Consider the following 23,909-nt stretch of genomic DNA (forward strand, 5'->3'; position numbering starts at 1 on the left):
CCAGACTGGATTGTTTTGTTCCATCTCCCCCTCCTGGGCCCAGGTCGTAACCACAATCACACGACACCGTAGCTCCCTCATGCGCTCCTTTTACGGCCCCCCTGGGGTCCCCGTTGTATTCCCAGCATTCATAAATTACTTAAATAATCTGCGGGGAAAGGTGGGGAGAACGCTCCAAAACGAAAGCAGCAAAAAGCTGATTTTTCCCGTAGTCGGCAGGATTCGAACCTGCGCGGGGAGACCCCAATGGATTTCTAGTCCATCGCCTTAACCACTCGGCCACGACTACTGCTGTTGTTAATTTTGGCAGTAAGATCTATGTAGACTCTTCACACAAGTGTCGGCGGTGTAACAGGTATGTTTGGATGGGGGAGAAAAACATTACAAAGCTGTTCGATCAGATAAGAGCATATTTGAATGTAATGACTCTAATAATTTTAGCTTCTTGAGAGACTCTTCGAGCATATCCCGTCCAACCCAATCCTTTTCTTTTCTATCAGGAAAAACTGAGTTCTAGTCAGATTTCTAGTTAGAGGCAGAAAACGGAAGGGAGGGAGGAAAGCCTGGTACTACCGTACACTTGCTTTCTCAGTAATGGACCCATTTCCAGGAGGGAATCTGGAACCTAGGGGCATCTGGCCGGCTCTAGGCTTCCTTGCCTGGCTCGCAGTTCCATCTCTCCACCTCTGTCTTGGACAAACAGCTTCCAGGACAGTCTCTTCATGGACAAGGTACTAAAATGCTATTATTACCCACCGATTTAAATTCACTAGGCAGGATCAGACTGTCCCATCGTGCTCTAAAGCTCTACTTTGAAAAGTGTAATGCGTGATACAAATACAAGGTGTTATTTAATGATATTCCTGTAAATACTACAAAAGGTGTAACCTGAACTTTGAGTATTTCTAAGGTGGGGTAGCAAAGAGGTTGGTACCCTTGGAAACCCTGGAAATAGTTTGATCCAAGTGATTTAGTAGCTTCATTTATTTGGTTTGTTGTTCGTTGAAAATGTCTTTAATGTCCCTGGAGAGCAAAGTTCAGTGGTTTGCTGGAGCCAAGGGTACCTACTCACTTGAGCCCACCTTTATATTTTTATGAATTTTGGAAGCCAATTGTTAAATGCAACCATTAATCAAAACTAAATTATATAAACTTACAACTAATGACATTAAAAACAAAAGTAATACTCAAAATTCATCATAGTCTAGTTATCTCACCACATTTTATTATAATTTATGCTGTTGAAGTTAGTTATATCTATCGTGAATCTCTTCTTGACTTCCTATTCAGGGATGTCACTTGGGTAGTTTGAAATCACCCTTCCTGGGTTCTTTTGCACCAGGGACATTGCAAATGCTACAAAACATGGCTTTTTTTTTCCATATGAGCTGGTTGTCAAGCATCTACCAGCAACTACTAATGTTACTATCAGACCAACTTTGAATATTCTTAGGAAGGCAACACTCCTCTTGTCTGTAGGGTTGCTCTGGTTATTCCCCCTGCAGCTTTGTTTTAGCCATAAGAATCCTGACATGCTGTCTGATTTCCTACTCAATTTTTTAAAATTATTATCTTTTTTCCCTCCAAGTTGCCTTGCTGGGTGATTGTACTTGGAACTGGCCTCCTGCAGAAAGACAGGAATAAGCCATTTGATACTGAAGTTACCCTTGCAACATGGGTTCCAGGGGGAGTAATGAATAGTTACCATCCAGTTTAACAGGCTTAAACTAATAATTTGATTTTTCTCTAGCAATGATGAAATCTGAGGTGGTATGGCTAGTAGTTGAGAGAATCTATTAGCAAGTAGAGGATTTGCATGAAGGACTGTGAAACGTTAAAAGCGGAAATGCTTGTAGTCGTGTGTTTTGTTTGTATGAATATAAGAAAATATTGGGGCTTGTTTCCTTCTTCTTCCACTCCCTCATTTTAATAAAATACCATGTATAGATAGATCATTCAGGGGTTGGTGCTTTGAGAATTTTGCTTACAGCTCATTCAATTCTTCATTGGGTCTCTTGACTTTAGTGGCATTGCCTTTCTTGTTTGCCTTAGAGAGAGAAAACAAGTTCCGTGTCTACAAGGAGAAGTGTCGCGTATCACACATGTGTGTGGCTGTGTGATAAACTGTAAAATGATAGGTAGTGGAGTATTAAAAATCTCTAGTTGTCAGGAGTGATGCTAGGTGTACTTCAGTGGCTTGTGAACAATGGAGGTGGATGTACGCACAATGACTGTGGACATAGCTTTAGAAGATTCTGCAGTCCTGCAAAAAATATTAGAAGATTAAAAAAATACTATTATATATTCCTTTGGTATTTTCTTTTTGTTTTCCAAAGTGAGGAATCTTATCTATTAGCTCTATAGTTGCTAATCTGTGTAGACAGTGAAGTAAGTTCCTTGTCCCCCAAAGTCTTCCAGTTTTGGAAAGCATGCCTAGTGTCAGATGTTTCATAAAGGAGAATAGCCAAGTGTTTTCAGATGAGACAATTATTAGACATGGTAAAAGGAGCATGCTGTGTATTATTACATTACTTAGGATTCTAAGGAAGTATTTTAGGAGAAAGGTGTCCAGAATAAGAAAACAAAGCCCTGTCGGCTTTTCCAAGTAACCGCAGAAAGCTCTGAGCCTGCCTTCTTGCTAGCACCGTTCTAATGAGTTAGGGATGGTGATACAGCTGGTTGTGTTGTCCCACACAGCTCCCGGCCAACCCCCTCAGTTACAAGGTGTTTTATAATCCTCCTGGCTATTCACATAATGAATTGCAAGGCCTCTTTAAATTCCCATGTACTTGGGTTTAATTTTCCCAGCCCTGCTTTACTCCCACACATCCCAGACCTTCTAAAATGAGCATCCACGGGTGGGCAGTGACAGTGGTGTGAGGGGAGGCATCCTCCCAGAACAATTGCCAGCCCCCCAGCAGCTGATGCCGTAGAAGAAACAGAATAGCACTGAGGCAGCTCCGGTTCTTTTAAGTGGTCCCTCTGTTAGGCCTCGATGTCGTGTAGGTAAATTCAGTCCAGAACATGCGGAATCTTTATTGGAATTTGTGCATTCATCTCTCACAGCTGTGGAGAGTTTAGACTAATCACAACCCTCACTGGGATACTATCATCTTCGTAATTTGAAAAAGGATCAGGAGCCTGCAGGCTTGGAACGTCTTGAGAAAACTCTGGCCCCGAAATACATCATCACACGTGGGGGACACCACTTGCAGCATCATCGCAGAGAGCTTAAGAATGCTGAAATCAAGTATTTCTCTGGCGTGATTTCAAATGGCCTGAGAAATCTGAGAACTGCTTTTAAAAAAATCTTTTTTTACTGCAAAACAGATTCTTTCCTCTTCCATCAACCCCGTTGCTGTCAATGTGTCCGATGTTAGGTGCCAGAAATGAGCATAACCTTTTAATGATAACAATGCCAAGGTTAACATGGCCGCCAGGGGCTCTCTCAAGAATCTGTTAGGGTGTATTTTGATCCACAGACACGTTCCGAAGGCGTGCACCTCCTTAGTCTTTCCAGTCTCAGTACATTTCTCTTCGGCAGCCTGGATAAAACCTGTCACTTTTTGCAAGAACTTCTCATGCTTGGGGGCCCCTCGGACACTATTTTTCATTGACCCCATGTGTCCATATGGCAGAGCTAGGTTCAAAGTGGGTATTTGGAAAGCAGCCTCTGACAGCACAGAAGCCTAGTGAACTATGGTCATTTGTTCAAGAGGCCGGTATTCACAGATGTGCTCTAAGAGTGTAATACAATTTTTGGCCCCACCCAAATATCTATTTTATTACCATCCATATAGCAACCAACAAACAGATCAGCCTGAGGAGGCAAGTGCTAATGTATGTGGCTCAAACCAGGCAACCCTCTGAGGAGTCAGTAGTCCAGCTTTTCTTTTGAGGCTTGAGCATTAAAATATGCCTTTCAATTCTACAGTTCTGTGAGCACAGCTCCCTCTTCCCTCCTTCTTGTTTCATATTAGTTTTTGCTTTACGATTTTAAACCTTCAGAAAGTTAATCCTGATTCAAGAGAAAGAAAAAAGGATCAATTGGAGAACTCTGTGGGATGGGGAGTAGGAATTACAGCTAGGTGTGAGAATGAAAGCAAAGTGAGAACCAAGCTGACAGAGGCAATCGGAAATGGCTCACGGCCTGGGCTTAGGTTTCGTGCCCATCAGTCTTCCGTCCCCCAACTGGCCATATTGCCTTCTAGGGAGGAGCCAGGGTTTTAAGCAGACCAGTCCTCTCTATTTTCTCAGTCACATTTCCACATGTCAACCAATCTATGGCTTTAAAAAAAGATGCCTGTAGGTTTCTGAAAATCCAAAAGCTCTTTGCAGCCACAAAAAACTCATGGAAGTCCCTAAGGATAAAGCCAACAGAGCCATCTCCCTTACAGTGAATTGCCCAAGGAATATTTGAAAGGACTTTAGTGATTATGTATAAAACTCTTCCATTTTATAGAATGAGCACTCAAGGCAAGAATCGAAACAATTTAGAAATTCTTTGATTATTAAGAGATTTTCACTGCAACTATTACATTGTCTTACTTCTTATCATCCTGGTTATTCTGGATAAGACTCTTTCTAGTGGCCATGACATTGATGATATAAGTTTAATATGAAATTGCCACAGTTTGGAACCCTTTCATGCCTGCATTGACATATCAATAAAAACATCTCTTATCCCTTCATGGTTTTGATCTCTGATTGTCTGTGTCACTCTAATGTACTCACCCCTTTATAGTTTAGTGATTATGTCTAGACCTCATATTACATGTGAGGACACAGGCTCCTTGAAGGACAGGGACTATAACTGATGAATACCTGTTTCTCCTATAGTGCCTAGGAAGGGATGGAGAAGTGTGGCTTTTGAGAACATCTAAGCTGAAATCCTATTATAACAGTACTTTTTGGGGTCAGGGAATCCCCATTGTATTCTAACAGTAAGGCTGATTCTCTGACCTGTGACTTAGAAGGCTGTAGAAATGGTAAGTTCTTTTTTTTCCCGATCCTCCTTTCTTACTAACATGGGCACAAAATGGTCTTTTCAAGCCATAGAAGCTCTTGGCTGAAGGAGAATGTGTCTTGTTGAGCATGCACGGAGGTCTCATTCTAAGAGAGACTGTGGGGGCTACAGGGAAGGGCCAGAGCAGATCAAGAGCTCTGGGAGAGCAAGACCTGTCTTCACCTCTGCACCCCTAGTGTGGGCATGTGCCTAGAATGTGAATGAAAGGACAGATTCCTTCCATAGTGGGAGGAGCATATTTTCCGGCTTTTTTCCTCCCGAAACCAACTTAGACTACATGTGACCAGGTTCTATAAGATATTTATCATTTATTGGCAGAACATCACTGGTTTCTCTCTCAGTTTCTGTTTGCCTGCTTGGCTGTGGGTACTGAAACACGTCCCTGCAAGATGAACCACACCAGCCTCTGAGCCAGCCCAGAGCTTGCTCACTCTTCTCCCTCATGGTTCAATCTGGAATTGGTCTGGATGGCCTAACTCTGGTATCTGGCGAGTGACAGACAGTGCTCTCTGCCCCATTGAGCCCCTTGTGATGGACTTCTCTTCTACTTTTAGATTGAACTCTGTTTCTGTTCTTGAGCTGAAACTTCACCCAAACCCCAGACCCTTGTCCAGGGCTGCAGTACGCTGTTAGGGCTGCCAATAACAAATTGCCACAAACTGGGTGGCTTAAAGCAACAGAAATTATTCTCTTGGTTCTGGAGGCCAGGAGCCTGAAATCAAGCTGTGGGCAGGATCATACTCCCTCTGAAGGTTCCAAGGAACAATTCGTTCCTTGCCTCTTCCCACTTCTCGTGGCTCTTAGCACTTCTTGGCTCGTGGCCTTATCACTCCAATCTCTGCCTCTGTCTTCACGTGGCCTTCTCCTCTGTGTGTCTTCTGTTGTGTATCATTTTTTTAAACGTGGGGTGGGGAGGAGCAGAGGGAGAGAGGGAGAGAATCTTAAGCAGGCTCCACAGCTGGTGAGGAGCCTGATGTGGGGCTTGATCTCACGACCCTGAGATCATGACACGAGCCAAAATCAAGAGTCAGATGCTTAACTGATTGAGCCACCCAGGTGCCCCTTGTGTGTCCATTTTAAAAGACACATGTGATTGCCTTTAGGGCCGTCCCAGCTAATCCAGGTTGAGCTCCTCTTTTCAAGATCCTTAACTTAATTACATCTGCAAAGATCCCTTTTCCAAAGAAGGTAACATTCATAGATTCCGGGGTTTTGACATGGTTATCCTTTTTAGGGCTATTTTTTCGCTTACCAGAAGGACCCCGACAAACTCTTGGCCCGTGCCGGCCCCTTGCCTCTTTTGGTTATGGCTAAAGTTGTGCTTCAACCTGAATGAGTCTGTCTGGAATCAGATTCTGTCACCCACTTGACTATGAATATCTCCACAGCTCACACATTCTTACTGCCTTTCCAGGCCTCCACTTCCAACCCCTTGGGTATAAGTGTCAGGCTGGATCGGATCCAAGCTTGCCTTTGAAAACTGTGAGTTTTGCCTGGTGGACTCCTTTCATATAAATAAGCCCCAGGTCAGGTCAGTTCTCTTAGCCTGAGCTACACTGCAATGGTTTCTGTCCTCTCGTCAGGCAGGCACTGAGGTGTCAGCGTGCCTCAGGGCAATGATCATGTTGGGTATAGCAGTCTCACATCTATAATATAATTTATTGCATACTACCTATCCTGAGCTCTTTATGTAACCTATTTTATTTAATTGTTACAGCTGAAGAACTAGGGACAGAGAGGTAAAGTTACTTGTCCAAAGTCATACAGCCTGGGTTTTGAAATTGGGTCTAACTCCAGAGCGCATGTTCATTTTACCATGTCATACTATAGTTTACATGTTTTCATTATTTATCTTAAGGTTATCTTTTCTCCTCCTAATTAATAAAAAAACAACTGAGGCAAGGGTAGGAATATGCTTTAATTTGATCTTCTAATTACTTATAAGGACTCGGCTGAGAAATTTACCCAACCAAACAATTTAATTCTTAAATCTTATCTGTGGGGGATCTGTTCAATTCAGGATTTTTGAGTGTATATAAGTTCGTATGACACTTGCCAGTTTGCATTATTCTACAGTTATTACAGATGTCCACTGTGTGTAGAATCAGTCTGTACTCTCTTAACATTCTCCAGCAACCATCCTGTGTGCACAGAGAAGATGAGATGTGAGTGCGAAGGAAAATGCTAATAAGTTCCATCAGCTAGGAAAAGTTTAAAAGTCTATTCCAAGGAAGAGGTTGTGCAGTGAATTTACACAGTGGCCTCTGGCAGAAATCCAGACCAGTATCTATCTATGCCCCGAGTACAGTTAGATTAAAATTCTTTGAACCAACAGCAATTTGTCACTTGGCTTCGCTAGCTCTGGTTTTGGATCTAGCTCTGTTACTGGGTTATGTCTTAGAGGAGACATTGAAATTCTTGTTTTTCAGTCTCCTGATCTGTAAGTTGTGACTAGTAAATACCTGATATGCTTCCATACCTTAGCTTTCTATGGTATAATAAACTAAAAGCAATCTTAAAAAATTTAAAGAGATGTAGTGAAAAGAAGGGGCACATGCACCCCAATGTTCATAGCAGCAATGTCCACAATAGCCAAACTGTGGAAGGAGACGAGATGTCCTTCGACTGATGAATGGATAAAGAAGATGTGGTCCATATATACAATGGAATATTACTCAGCCATCAGAAAGGATGAATACCTACGATTTGCATCGACATGGATGGAACTGGAGGGGATTATGCTAAATGAAATAAGTCAAGCAGAGAAAGACAATTATCATATGGTTTCACTCATATGTGGAATATAAGGAATAGTGCCGAGAACCATAGGGGAAGGGAGGGAAAACTGAATAGGAAGAATTCAGAGAGGGAGACAAACCATGAGAAACTCTGGACTCTTGAAACAAACTGAGGGTTACAGAAGGGAGGGAGGTGGGGGATGGGGTAACCGAGTGATGGGTATTAGGGAGGGCAAATGATGTGATGAGCACTGGGTGTTAAATGCAACTAATGAATCGTTGAACTCTACATCAGAAACTAATGATGCACTATCTATTGGCTAATTGAACATAATAAAAAAAGAAAAAAAAAACTTAAAGTTTCTTAATCGAAAGGAAACATAGTTTAATGAAAGGCAGTGTGCCAAAGGAGGTGAACACGTGGCATTAGAAGTCACATTGGCCTGGGTTGCAATCTCATTTCCCCTGTTCACTAGCTGAGGGTGGTGGGTACCTGAAGGTGTTGCTTATTTTCTCTGATCATCAGTTTCTTCACCTGTTAAAAAATGGGGTTACTAATATAGTACTTACCTAGCAAGGATGTTGTGAGGGCTGAATGGGTGGAGACAACAGAAGTGCAGAGCTACTGAGAGAGCCAGGATGGCCTCTACTGTGGAGCCCAAGAGAAAAAGACCATCTTCACTGTCTTGCACCTCTCTGGCTTGTCTAGTGTTTTCTCCCCAAAGTCAGGACGTATTTTGTAACAGACAGGTTATTGTTTGAGCCCTGCGGAGGCATGCAACATGGAAGTTAAGCCTCTTGATAGGAAACGGGCAAGTGAGAAGAGGTCTTCGAAGGATTCCAGTAGAGGGCACAGAGAACAGGTGAATGATGTTCCAGTGTAGATTAAGTAAGAGAAAACATATTTATTGCACAAAACTCTTTCTGTTGAATCCAGCTGCTACCACCTAATTTAGTTTCCTCCATTACTGAAACCCGAAAATATCCTCTAACTGGTTTTCCTGCCCCCACTCTTTCTCCAATCGAATCGGTATGCTTCCACTCCTGGCCATCTTCTTAGAGCTGAAGACTTCACACTTTTTGATCCTGACTTACAGTAAGAAATATTTTATTTATTTAAGATCTTTTTAATTATTTGAGAGAGCGTGTGTGAGCAGGGGTAGGGAGTGGGGGCGGGGAGAAGAGGGAGAGGAACAAGCAGACTTGGTGCTGAGCATGGAGCTCAAAGTGGGGCTTGATCCCACTACCCTGAGATCATGACCTGAGCCGAAATCAAGAGTTGGATGTTTAACCGACTGAGCCACCCAGGAGCCCCAAGAAATACATTTTAGATGACAGCCCAGTATACACATACATCTCTCTGCCATCTATCTATCATCTATTTAATCATCTACTTATTACCTGTATGTTACCTATCTAAAGTGAGACGGAAGTTTTATAAAATTGTATTTTAATCAATGTGAGGTGCATTCTAATATTTTCTGTTCCAATCTGTTCTATCCTTCTATTTAAAAAAGTGCTAGTTAAAACCTACCTAAATAGATTCCATGACCCACTAGTAAGTAGTAACCCACAGTTTGAAGTATTCTGTTCTTAGGGCATTGCTCTGATTATGTCCTTAGTTTCTTACTAAATCTCTGATGGCCTTACATTGCCTGCCATATGAAGTCCAGGCACCTAGTTCCCCCTCGGATCCATTTCCCATTACCCCTGGCAGGAGGCATTTGAGTGTAGTGGGGGTTTTGAAGTCAGATGGGCCACAACTGAAAGTTGGTCAATGGCACTTACCAGTGCTGTGACACTGGTTGAACAAGTTAACATTTTTTTTATATCCCTGCACGCTTACCTGTAAAAGGGAACAATGGTGCCTACCTCATCAGGCTGTTGTGAGTGTCAGATGAGAAAGCACACGGTAAATACTCAGTGTTAGTGATGTGGTTGTTAGTGGTGTGGTTGTTCTGTCCGGGATAGCCTTCGGTTTCTAACTCCATTCTGTTTTCCAGAAGCATTTAGTGTCTTCCTGTATCTGTGCATTTGTTCATTCCATTACTCCTTCCCTGACTGTACTATCTTTTTTGGGAAATCTTATCAGTCTTTTATTATTCAGCTAAAATGAGACCACCACGTTAGTCTTCCCTGACCAGTCAATGAGACTTCTCTTTTATCTGTAGCCCTATAACTACATTGTGGCACTTTGTTTTTGTTATTGTCTGTCATAGTTATTTCTAATGTCCCTCATGGTGAGATCCATGAGGATGTGTTCATCCCATGCGTCCTTTCCCAGGGTACACCCCTCAGAACACCCAGCACAGATAATATGTTGAATGATTAACTATGTAAAATTTCCACTTACTGTAGGAAGCCGAAATGAGTAAGGCTTCAACTTTCCCAGTTAAAATAGAAGGTCTGATACTATGTATCTAACTGAGAATGTCATGCCTACCTTATATTTTTAATTCCACTAGAAATGAAGTAAAAATAATCCTTGGTTGATCTGAACTTTTCATATATACACAGATTGCCCATGTAAATGACTAGCTCATGGCCGGTTTTATATCAATGATATCAATACTGTTAATGATCGTCATTCCCAGAACTGTCTTGTGTGCATGTGTGTATGTGTGCTCTAATTCTTGTAACAATGCATGGTGGGGGAAATGAGTTAGCAAAAGAACAGATGTGCATAGTTCTAGAATGAATCCTGGCTTAAGAATACAGGGTGGTGGTTATGGGTACAGGCTCTACGCCTAAACCTCCTGAATTTAAACCCTATTTAAATAGAATTCATCTATTTACTGGCAGTGTTATTTAACCTATTTAATCCTAAGTGCTTCTGTTCCTCTTCTGTAAAAATGGGGGCTAACGATAGGACTTTCACTGTTAAGACTATTATAAGACTATTATGAGGATTTAGTGAGCTAATCCACGTGAAGGACTTAAACCATATCTGTTCAGCATCTACTAGTGGAACAGTATGCATACCCTATGTCCGAGCAATTCCACTTCTAAGTATATATCCAATATGTATTTACCAAAAGACATGTACTAGAATGCTCACAGTTGCAGGATGTATAGTAGCCCCAAACTGGAAGCTACCCGAATGCCCATCAAAAGTGGAATGGATAAATAAATCGCAGCATATTTATGTAATAGAATATTACACAGCAACAAAAATTAATAAACTGTATGTACTTGCAAAAACATGGATGAACCTCGCAAATGTAATGAAGAATAAAAGAGTCAGATACAAGAGAATAAATGCTGTATGATTCCATTTACATAAAGATCAAAAACAGGCAACACTAGAAAATAGGATAGTGAGTGCCCTAGTTGGGGAGAATGAGTAGCTAGTAACATGAAGGGTTTCTGGGGGTGCTGGAAATGTTGTGTTCCCTGTTGTGGTTCTGACTATGTGGGTGTGCTTAGCTGGTGAAAATTCACCAAGCTCTATATTTGTACTTTTCTGATTATTTTTTTTAATAATATTTTTTTTATTATATTATGTTAGTCACCATACAGTACATCCCTAGTTTTTGATGTAAAGTTCCATGATTCATTACTTGCACATAACACCCAGTGCACCGTGTACTACGTGCCCTCCTTAATACCCATCACCAGCCTATCCCATTCCCCCACTCCCCTCCCCTCTGAAGCCCTCAGTTTGTTTCCCAGAGTCCATAGTCTCTCATGGTTCATTCCCCCTTCTGTTTACCCCCCCTTTCTTCTTCCCTTTCTTCTCCTACCAATCTTCCTACTTTTTATGTTCCATAAATGAGTGAAACCATATGATAATTGTCTTTCTCTGCTGGACTTATTTCGCTTAGCATTATCTCCTCCAGTCCCGTCCATGTTGCAGCAAATGATGAGAAATCGTTCTTTTTGATGGCTGAGTGCTATTCCATTGTATATATAGACCACATCTTCTTTTCTGATTATTTAAAAAGTTTTTAAGAAGTACATGGTGAATAAAAAGTGCTTAATGCATGTCAGATATTATTATTATTATTTGCCAGAAATACTAGGTTTTGAGTGCTGGCTTTGTGGTCACTGAGACTAAGGAGTGTTTTAAATTCTCCCTTTCTAAAGCAATAAACAGAAATCATGATACTTGCCTTAAGGAGATGTTAGGCGCTATTGAGAACTGGTGAGATGAGATTTTTAAAATGACACCAGCCTCTTTAACATCCAGCAGCAGCCTTAGATCAGATTTTTATTATAATAGGAAATTTTATTATAATAGGAAATATAATTGGAAAAGTCCCGTGAGTGTAAACTCCCTGAGTTGTAAAAATGTAAGGTCAGTAGACACCCCTGCCCCTGGGATAATATTAAGGGGTTTTTGTTTATGGTTTGACCAAGGAAGCTCCCTGATCAAAGCCCTTGGTATATATAGAACTGGTCTTGAGTAGAAGTTGGTCATTTTGCCAGTGTTTGGTGTGCCCATGAGGTAGCCACCAAAGTAATGGTACCGGTGAGCTAATAGAACTTTCTAGTTATTTCTCTCATCTGGCATTTGGAAGTATGATTGACCCATTAGAACTGAAAAAGGCTCGAGGATGTTGGACCGTGTAGGGATGGAGGAATGGGAAAGATCTTAAGGAAGGAGTTCCAAACTCCCTGCTGGTAAGGTCTTTGGGTCTCAAGCAATTCACTAGAATAATAAAATAAATGAAACACTATTTGTATTCTAAGCCACTAAAACATACATCCTGGTTAAATGAGAATAGCTCTAATAAGGGCTGTCATTTATTGGGCACTTACTATGTGTACAGCATGGAGACTGATCTTTGTTCACCAAAATTTGTCCTCTCCTCCTTCCTAGACATGTAAGCAGACTAGATTTCTCAACATCCTTGGAGTTAGATGTGATCCTGTGACTAATTTCAGAGCAGTGATATTGTATAGTACTTCTGGTGTTAGACCTCAGGGCGACTGAAGGTTCTCCTCCAGTGCTCTCTTCCCCTGACGCTGTTTGGACCCTGTAGTAATCCAGGCAGTAGTTAGCACTGTCCTAGGGAGGACAGAGCAACATAAAAGAAAGAACCTGGGTCACTGAATGACTCTGTGGAGTTAGGCTTCCCTGCTACTCTGTTAGCATTGTTAGCACTGGAACTGTTAATGAGAGTAAAAATAAGCTTCTTTGTTTTCTGAACTTGCATTTCTCAGCTTTAATGGGCACAAGAGTCACTTGGCGATCTTATTGAGATGCAAATCCTGATTCAGTGGGTCTTGGATGAGGGCTTGAGTGGGGCTTGAGATTCTACATTTCTAATGAGTTCTTAGGTGATATTAGTGATATTAATGATGTTGGTATTCCCCCAGGAATTTTGATTTAATTAGCTGGGGTAGGGTTCAGAGACCTATGATACTAATCACCCCCCAAAAGCCCCTCCCCAGGTGATTCTAATCACAGACAGGGTTAAAACCCACTGGATGGGAGGAATATTTTCTGAGGATGCAGGAATCTTGAGATTATTCCTTCTAGCTCTTCTAAAGAACCTTGTCCTTCTATCTCCTTATTTTTTTTTTTTTTTTAAGATTTTATTTTATTTATTTAACAGAGATAGAGACAGCCAGCGAGAGAGGGAACACAAGCAGGGGGAGTGGGAGAGGAAGAAACAGGCTCATAGCGGAGGAGCCTGATGTGGGGCTCGATCCCATAACGCCGGGATCACGCCCTGAGCTGAAGGCAGACGCTTAATGACTGCGCCACCCAGGCACCCCCTTCTATCTCCTTATTAACCACTTATGGGTAATGCTTCTGGTTACTTGTCTGCACTGCTGGGAGTACTTGTCTTCCTAAACTTCATTTTAGCCAGAAACTTCTTTTTTTGACATCTTCTTGTTTGACATCTTGTTTTGGATGCTGAGCTTTGTCTTTGAACAAAATAATTCAAGATGGTGATGTACAGAGAACTGATTGTTGGCTCTTCCCAAAACCTGCCTTTAGGGACTGCATATTGAGCACGAAGTCTTTTTTTTTGTTTTTTTTAAAGATTTTATTTATTTGACAGAGATAGAGACAGCCAGCGAGAGAGGGAACACAAGCAGGGGGAGTGGGAGAGGAAGAAGCAGGCTCATAGCGGAGGAGCCTGATGTGGGGCTCGATCCCTGAACGCCGGGATCACGCCCTGGGCCGAAGGCAGACGCTTAACCGCTGTGCCACCCAGGCGCCCTGAGCACAAAGTCTTAAACCCTGCAGCAACAGTCTAACCTGAGATCTCAGTGCTGAGACAGACAGACACACTCCATTACTGAGATGGATGATATAGTAATTAAACTACTATTTTGTGCAATCAGTTTCACCTGAAGGTTCAAAGCCTTAAGAACATCTGCTGGCAATTTGTAGTTAACACAACATTATTTTGCATTTATTAAGTGTTGATAATGCACTAGGTGTTGTTACCGAATACAATCCCTGTTCAGAGGTCAAGACAGAGGGCAAATATATCCCACAAGAAAGGAGGTGAGGCTCATAGTAGTTAAGGACTTTTCCTAGAAAACCCTCTATCTAGGTTAGTTGAAACTTTATAATTTTGAAAAAGGCTGCCATTTGTATACATTCTCTGCACTTTATAACAGGTTTTTACATAGCTGTCTAATTTAATCTTCACTCTAGCCTTACTGCATTATGGTTTAGTCAGCAGTGAGCAACTGAGAGCCTGAATCAAGCTGCATTAAACAGTAAGAAAAGTTACAATGGTCTCAACTGTAAATCCAGAGGTGTGGTGAGCTCGTGGTTGTTACCCCATCAGGTTGGTAAGGATTCAGTTAGTTCTCTCTTTCCACTCTTTTTCATCCAGGGCATCGGCTCCAGCCAAGGCTACTTTCCCTCATGGTAGTAAGAACTCTGTCAGTAGCAACTGGAGTTACCCATTTCATTATTCATGTCCAGCTGAAAAGAAGAAAACTCTCTCACCCCAGCATGGAAGAGAAGTCATTCTCTTCTCCTGATTAGCCAGTGTAGGTAATGTGTCCATTGCATAAGAGAGTGGGGGAATGGAGGGATGACCTATAGTGACTGGCTTGGGTGCCTGAACCAATTACTGGCAAGGAAGGATGGGATTACTATGACTGGCATAGACCAATCAGTATCCATGTTGGAAGATGGATGTGGAGTCCAGTACCCTTGGGTCACATAGAGGAAGGAGATAAATGAACAAAGTCCGGCTACTGTTACGAAATAAGCAGAAGGGAATGGAGGCTGGTAGCACTCAATGGGGTTTAGTTCAAGTATTTGGTGCCAATTTACAGAGAAAAATACTGGGCATTATGGAAGTTGAGTGACTGCCCAAGTTAGGTGGGTGGCAGAACAGAGACTTGTCATTACCAATCCGTTGTCTACCTTAGTGGTAGAACCAACCTTAGACAGTCCTCAAAGCAGAGGTTTGTCTGCAGCTCCTCCCTTTCCTCCTGTGCGTCCTCTGTCAACCTGTTTCCCTTACAGTTTAGGGGGGAAGAAAGCATTTATTGGCATTATTGTGTTGTCCTAGACTATACAATGATGCTCGCAGCTAAAAATGCCTGCAGCACTTGCCAGGCCCAGCTGGTGTTATTAGTAGGGAGTCCCTGCAGACATTTCCCCAGCCTGGGCCAATGTTGTGGCTGCACTGGCCCTTGTAGTTTTTATTCTGATCGCGGGACCCACTTTAGCAAAACCTTCGGGGAATTTTGAGCATCAGGGTTTGTTACTCATGAATCCTGAAGGGTACACGGCACACCCAAAGGCCACACAGTGAAGTCAAAATCAAGCGGGTGAGGTGGAGAGAGAGAGAGAGAGAGAGGGAGGGAGAGAATGAACCTGGAATTCTGCTTTCATTAGGGGCTGAGGGTAGGACGTCTAAGGTTAGCAGATTCACTCTATTGGGTAATTTAAAGCATGACAGCAGGAATTAGGGTGTAGGAAGGGAGAAGCAGCATCACTCAGGTGGTCAGTTATTTGGGTTACCCAGGGCTTTTTGAAGTGGGGTGGGGGGAGCGTAATTCCTTATCTGGCTGTTTTGCTGGTAGCTGTGTCACACAGCTGACAATATATTTATTTAAGATGGATGTCTTATGAAATGGATGCCTTGGCAATCAAAAACTTAATGTTAGGCCGTTACAATACAAGCATGAAGATACCAGTTTCTGCATTGTCATGAACTCTAGAACTTTGGGCACATTATTTTATTTCTTTGGGCTTCCGTTCTTCAAGGAGGACATTAGAACTGTTTTGGCATTTGCAGAGAATTCTAATTTTCATGAATTTTACGGTTCTTTCCTCCCTACTCCCCCATTTACCCTGAAGCCTCTACTTATCAGTGGCTTCAAACTTTTCCGGTAAATACACATGGTAAGATGTGTATTTTATATAAAGACTCAGTACATGTGTGCACACACACATACCAACACCCTTGAATTAAAAATTTCATTGCACAATATTTATTCTTAGTACAGAATGTAATCACTCTTCTAGTATAGTCTAGCTTATTTTATATCTTATCCTATCTTAGCCTATTCTGTTCTATCCTATTTTATTTATTTTTTTAAAAAATTTTGGTGAAAAATGGACTACATTGGTTTCACGAACCCTTCCGTGGATCTCAACCCTTTAGTAAATCTTTCAGGGTTAACCTTTGACTCTTTGGGCCTTAAACTTGACAAGTCTGTATTCCCTCAATCTCTCCATCTACCTGACACCTGACACCAAATTTCTCAACCTTACATTTTATTTCCTTGGCATCCTGGCTCCTGCTTTGCCCTGTGGACAGTTCGTTAGTTAGATACACTGGCATTCAGTTCACTGCTCGGCTAACGATCTTTATTCTGCCCAACCCTCTCTGGCCCAAACTATTATGAAAGCCACTGGTTAGATCTAGTTGGGTCTGTCTTGACTTCTGATACCTAGAAGTCATAAATGAGACAGAAACTATTCTTTTCTAGAACAGAGAAAAAAGACTAGACTAGAGCATTCAAAAAAAGGGAGCCACTTCTTTCCTCGAATTTCTGTGTAATCAGCTTCTCTCCTACTCTTTCTACTTCTTCCTCCTCTCTCCCCCCCATCTTTTCCTCTCCTGAGAGTGAGGTGCTTAAGTCTGAGACTTAGTAATGGTTGGTCCCACTTAAATACTCAGCCTCTTCACCACTAAAGTTTCATGTTCGGTCTGCCTGTAGAACTGTAGCTCTGCCTTGAATTCCTACAGAAATGCTGGATTCGTGCAGGTTCACCAGCAACTTTCACCCCCAGGAAATCAAGTCCAGTCTAGCTATTCATAAGTACATAAATCATTTTGGGGAAGGTGAAAGTTCATCTGGCCCAATATTTTTCCTCTGTTTTTGGTTTATCTTAATCCCGTTTTGCTATTTTTTCACCACGCCCTCAATCTTCTCTGTCTCCAAAAGAAGCATAACTGCCTCTCCTCAACTTTTGGAGACTCTGTTCGAGCCACTTTCTTCGGTAACTTATTCCATATGTTGCATACATGAGCTCCATCAGGATCCTCCCTCCCCCCTCTGAGTCCTCATTTTTGTATGGCATCCCTCGGTGTTTGAATCATCACAAGGAAGAGAAAACCTTTATCTTTGGTGTGTTCAGCATGTTCTGTCATTTAAAAGGTTTTGTGGAAGTTTTTCTAACCCGGTGAGAAACAGCTGGTTTGCCTTCACTGTCCCCCTTCTTCCCTTAAAAGCCCCATGTGGCTTGGGTGGTGCTGCCCCTCCCTGCTCCGGACACTCTGCTTCCGAGGATAAAGGACAGAACAGGCCTCCATCTTCCTGAGAGGGGTCCAGTGAGAACTCTGAGCAGACACAGGACACCTCTCTGGTTTTCCAGTCAATAGCTTTTGCAAATACACTTTCAGATTTCAGCTGTTTTAAAATGCAGCTGGGTATAGGACTGATGATTTTTTAAAATAGATTTTTTTTTCTCTTTCTAAATAACTGCACTTATCTCCATTTTGGTTCTTTTTGACTGTTCCCTGAGGCACATACTCTGCTGTTTCTCTATTCCCAGAGTATTCCATTATTTGCTAATACTAATTACTTTTCCCTTTCAGGTGGATATAGCTTTTCCTTGTGATGAGAACTTTTCTGTGCACAACAGGCTTTATCACCCTTTACCTCCTTCCACATCTCTCTGAAATCAGAGAGGGGGCCTCGCCCGCCTCTCCCCGGGGCCAGGGCCGCACAGGTGCTGCAAACAGTTCACAGGACCTGGCAGGGCAGCAGGGGGGCAATTGGCCTGCATTATTGTGGATTTGTAAGTCTGACCTTTCTTCCATGCTGCCAGGAAGCTACTTCAGAGTATTTGCCATGCCTCGCAGGCATGGAACCCTGTGGATGTGGTCAGCCTGTAGAGGCTGTGCCAAGGTTTATGAAAGGGAGAGTGATGTGTGGTGAGTATTTTTTCACAATACCAACTTCTTCCTAACTTTCCCCCTTCCCAGTCTTTTAAAGATGTCATTGGGTTTGCTCCACTGGTCCAAATGACTACCTCTTTGCAAATGCTGGCCTCCTTGTTGGAGGCACTTCAAAGGCAAAGGGGACTTGATAGATTCCCTTGTTTCTCATTTGACCCCATAGTGCATTATGTAAGGGGGTTCTTTTGTTTGGCCCCATAATATAGTGTTCAAGTAAATAAACTCCGACACCATACTGCCTAGATAAAATATCCCAGGTCTACTTCTTATTCACTAGGGATGTTGGGGAAGTTACTTTATCTTTCCATACCTCAGTTTCCTCATCTGTAAAGTGAAGCTGATTACACTACTCTCCTGAGAAATAAGGGAATTAATGTACGAGAGTGCTTAGAAGAGTGCCTGGCACATAGTAAGCAACCCAACATATCTTGGGTGTTGTTATTTGGCATTTCAGCATTCTAGCTCCGTTCTCCAACATACCCCTCCAACCCCAAACACGTTCATGAATGGACAGTTAGAATGAGTTTTATTAGGTCACATTGATCCCTGGAAATGTGTTCTTTTTTTCTATCTCTGGTGTTCTTTAGCCACCTTCTGGGGTTCTAGATCTGTGCATAGTATGGACATAGGACTTTTGCATTTGTGACTCCCAGCAGGGAAGACAGAAGAGATTTTCAGCCATGTCTGTGTCTCTCTAGGGAGGCACCTGTACCACTTTTCCAGTTGACTTAAGGGAATCAGTCCCATCCAGGTGTCCCTGCCTAATTACCCTATTACCTCCTCTGACTCAGCTGTTAACTTTGTTGTTTATTAATGATGCTGCGATTGGCCTCTAAGGTGTGTCTTTTGTTTATGCAAGTTAACCAGAATCACATTTTGGGGCAACAGTGATATGGTGGCTGCTATAGCTTGATTTGACCTTTCTAAGCTCTTTCCATACCTAAATTTTGTTTGTATTGGTAATTTTATGAGATAATGTAATCACTTTCTAACCTTTGTGAAGGTTTTCACTGGGTGAACTGCCATTTTAATTTTTTTGGCAAGTGAGCTACAGATAGTTTATTATAGCAAAACATGTTGAATACGTTTGACTGAATTGAACATGAAGTTAACTGAATCTTTTACTAAATTGGCAAGTTAACTGAATGAATTGATTGATTTATTAGTTTCTTCGGTCAGCTTTCTTGAATAGTTGGTTTGTTATCATATAGATAGAGCCTGCAACAGTTTCACTTCCCTTAGCCCCAAGGAAATACCAGTATTGATTCACTGTAGTTCTTTCTCAACCACTATTTCTTCTCAAAACCCTGCTACAGGGGATATTTTCAGATACTATTACATGGATTGTCTTTGGAACTCTCCTTATTCCATGTGTGAATCAGTTCATCAGAATAACAGATTTGTCTGAGCTACCAGACCATTTCTCTGCCTCGAATCACTTGCCAAGTGGTTTTGACCTTGAAGGGCAAAGCTTAGCATTGGCTTGAGTCTTTATCACCAAACAGACCAACTACCAATTCTATAGGGACTTGGGGGCAAGGGAAGTCTCTGAAGCTGGCTTATTTCTCAGCTCGGGGCTGCTATTGTGTCAGTGTTTGGGGGTAACTCAGTTCTTATGGTTATAGGCCTCCACATTTATTTTATTAATTTCCAGGCAGTGATAATAACGGTGACATAACTCTTCCTGTGTGTGGGCACAGCTCTAAGTACTTTAGATACGTTCCTCTTTTCAATGCTTTCAATAGCCCTATGAGGTAAACTCTGTTCTTTTGCCCACTTTACAGATGAGGAAACAAAAAGTGCTTCAGAGAGATGAGATTCTTGCCTGAGGTCCCACCGCAAGTATGTGGTAATATCCAAGGTCTCCGAGCTGGTGAGGGCAGTTCCAGTATTAAACTCAAGCAGCCTGGCTCTGGAGTTATAGGTACTGTACTGAGGGACTGACTTAAGTCCTGTTGAAACCAGAATGGAAATGGATTTATTTGCAACAAGAGATGTAATAACTGTGATAATAAATGGTTATTTTCTCTGGTCACTTCCTTCCAGTGAGAAAATCCACTTGAAAGTCCATGTCATGATCATTTGTTGCTAGATGAGCACAAAACCAGAACAAAGACATTAAAAAAAAAATGATTTGGATTGGATGGATAGGGAACAAGTCCTTCTGGACTCCAGGTCACATGGCCTTAGTCTTCTTTTTCAGAAACACATTGGTGTTTGGAGCTGAGAGGTGATGTCTGGGTCTTGCTCCACAAAATCTTAGGTCAGTACCAAGAGTCTGGGGCACTGTTACCAACTCCACCCTGGGAAACAAGCAGAGAGGGAGCCAAGGGGAGAAGCCAAGAGAACTGAGAACCATGTGTGATGTGTGAGAAGGCTCCAAGCAGGCTATGTGGAGGCATTCTGGAAGAATTTCCTGAGGCGGAGTCCAGTGTTTGCCATGGCTTTTTATGTGTGCCACTGGTGTGGGCATCCTGGGAAGAGTTAAAGGAGCTGCCAAGGAGGAGACTTGATTTCTAGGACTCCGAGGAAGCTGCATGGATCACCCTTCCTCCTTCCAGGGATGTGCTTAGAACTCTGACGATGGTCCCAGAATCAGACTGCCTCCTTTCTTGGGTGGATCAGACTCACAATAACACTCCAATTCTCAAATCCCTTTTCAAACAACTTTTTATTTTGAAATAATTAAAGATTTATAGGAAATTGTAAAAATAGTACAGTGAGGTCCTTCACCCAGTTTTCCCTGATGGTAACATCTTACCTAGCTAGAGTGCAGTATCAACCAGGAAGTTGACACTGATACAATCCACAGATCTTTTTCAGATTTTACCAGTTTTCCATGCACTTATTTTTATGTGCGAATAATTCTTTACCATGGGAAGCACCCAATAAACATTTCTGAAATGGATGAACTCTTTCTCTCTTGATTCTTACTGCTAATGCTCTTAGTGAGGGGTCCTCCTTCAACCCTGTATAGTTCTGTCCCAGCACCTTGGTTGACCCCGATATTGGATCTGATTCAATCCTGCAACTTTTACTTCATTCTATTTTAATGGATTCTTGTCTCGCATGGACTACCATGTACTTTTAACAAAAACATAATACAATTTTTTATAAAATTAAAGAAATTTTAAATCAAATTGCAGTTAAAATTTGTTAAGCTTAGAGTAAATATGCTCGACAAATATTAATGGCCACTGCTCATGCCTGCCTGTCTCCCTCCTCACCTGCCTGCTATCCTGTTTCTTCTCACGACTCTTCATTTCATTGCGCTAAAACATCTACCAATTCCGTGACACTCATGCTCCCCCACCATGTAAGTGCTGATGAAAAATCTCATTAGCAGAGAGGTGGAGCAAGTTACATTTTTTTGAGGTCCCACAGTTTGAGTTTCATGATCCCTGCTTCATGGTTCCTGTTAAGGTGACACACGTCCAGTCACCGGACACATGGAGCAGAACTTGTTTTCATGACTGGACTACGGTTATTTCATAGTTATTGAGTGTCTCAGGGAGAGTGACTGCTAGTTGCAAGGTGAAAGTTGGTATGAGGAGGGGTAGAATGAGGAGAGGTGAAAGGCCAGAATGGAAAATGACTAAGTAGGAAGTCAAAGATACTCTTCATCAACTAAGATAGATACCTGACTTCTCTCGCTAATATTGAAAGTCCAGGCAATTTTTTTCATGTGTCAACAAGGGGCAGGCCTGAGATATGCAAATGCATGTGGGCTAAGCCTACCCATCAAGCTTGCTTTTCTTTCCAGTGTTTTCAGTTTGGATAGAGGTTTTTTTTTTCCTGCTCTGATTTTGATAACTGGTTGAAATTCTCTGTTTAGTATATTAATTTTCATTGGTTTTTCCTCTGACACTACCTTCATCTAGTGTCTGGACTCTTGAAACTGTATGTCTAATGGTATCCTGACTTCAGAAACCCCTCTCTGCTTTTGTACCCATAGGTACCACCATTATTTACAGTTTAACCTTTGAAAAACCCAGGTTTAATCAAGAGCCTATGGCTGCCCATTGGACAAAATCAAGTCAAAACTCCTGTCACTCATAGCTCTCTTTTTTAACCTGACTCCTTACCCTGTGTCCCCAAGGTCTGTATGCTTCTTTGATGGCCCTCTTCACGCAGCATCTAACTGCTATTAGTATACATAACAATGAGATGCACGATAGGTAGCGGTTAAACATGTAGTATTAATTTCCTAGGACTGCTATAACAGATCACCCCAGATTGATTCTTTCACAGTTCTGGAGGCTAGGGGTCCAAAATCAAGGTATCTGGAGGGTTGTGTTCCCTCTGAAGGCTCTAGGGGAGATTCTTTCCTTCCCTCTTTTGCTTTCTGGTGGCTACGTGAGTTCTGTGACTTGTAGCTGCATTACTCTAATCTCTGCCTCCATCTTCACATGGCCCTCTCTTTTCTCTATCTCCCCTGGGTGTCTCTTATAAGGACACTTGTCCTTAAATATAGAGCCCCCCTAGGTAATACATGATGATCTTATGTTGAGATCCCTATAAATATATCTGCAAAGCCCCTTTTTTCAAATAAGGTCACATGCACATGTTTCAGGGGCTAGGATGGGGACATATTATTTTTGGGCACGCTATTCAACTGGCTATGATACTTAAACCTAAAGAGCATTGATTCTGAGGTATCAACCAATGCTATTAAAATATTAGTAATGATTTGGACAACAAAATAAAACCTTATTCAACTTGTGGTTAAGATGAAGCTGGGTTGGGTAGTTATACACTTGAAAACAGAAGCTCCACTATAGTTTTTGTAGGTTAAAAGAATGAGTCAAAATTAACAAAATGGACTTTGACTTTGTACTTATCTCTGTTACATTATTTCTCACATTGTTTTGCTCACCCATCTGACTGGAAGTTCCTTGACTCTATGTCTTGTGCTTAGCATATCTATTAAGTAATGAATAAAGGAAGAAATGGGAAGTCTCAAATTGGATTCAAATAATTAACCATACAGGTAGGGGCTAGGGGGAAATCCAGCCTTTTAGGAATTTACGTGGAGAATTATTCAGTAGACTTCAAGCTTAAAATAAACAGCGTGACATGGCTGCAAAAAATGCCACACAATCTCAGGGTGCATTATTTGAAGTCCAGAGTCCAGCTCATAGAGGTAATAATTATCTATAAATTACATAGACTAGAAGACATGTAAAAAATGTCCAGACCCACAAATGATAAGGACCCTTTGTAGCTTTTTATAAGCTGATAGCCCCTTCTAGAGAAAGTGAAGATTCTTCTTGTCTTCTTATTATGGAGATTTATGAAACTTAGGGAAAGGGAAGGCAATGATGAAAGTTGAAGGAGGCAAAGTTAATGTCTTGTCACACTGACTCCTATTTTCATCAGTGCTTAGGTAAAGACATACTGATCTACCGTTTGCTCCGGTTGAGCATAAAAGTGTAGGTGCTAGCTGTGGGCTCTGTTACTAAGTCAAATGTCATCAGTGGTTGCAATGGTCAGTTTTATGTGATTTATGTGTCAAACTTACATCTCGGTATTGCTATGAAGGTGTTTTGTGGATGTCATTAAAGCCCATATCAGTTGACTTTAAGGGAGATTATCCCAGATAATCCGAGTGGGCCTGATTTAGTCCATTGGAAGGTCTTAAAGGCAGAGCTGAGGCTTCCCTAAGAAAAGAAATTTTGCCTGGGATAGCACCTTCAGCTGTGTAGCCTTCTCTTCTGATGGCCTGTCCTGTGGATTTAGGACTTGCCT

General features: G+C 41.8%; 1 non-coding gene across 1 annotated transcript; it reads right to left on the bottom strand.

The window, feature by feature from the left end:
* Positions 1-207: 207 nt before the first annotated feature.
* Positions 208-289, bottom strand: TRNAS-AGA. The gene has a single exon. It is a non-coding gene; the product is annotated as a tRNA-Ser (tRNA).
* Positions 290-23,909: the final 23,620 nt, after the last annotated feature.

This window comes from Ursus maritimus, unplaced genomic scaffold (genome assembly GCF_017311325.1).
Source record: "Ursus maritimus isolate PB19 unplaced genomic scaffold, ASM1731132v1 scaffold_9, whole genome shotgun sequence".
Taxonomy (NCBI): Eukaryota; Metazoa; Chordata; class Mammalia; order Carnivora; family Ursidae; genus Ursus; species Ursus maritimus.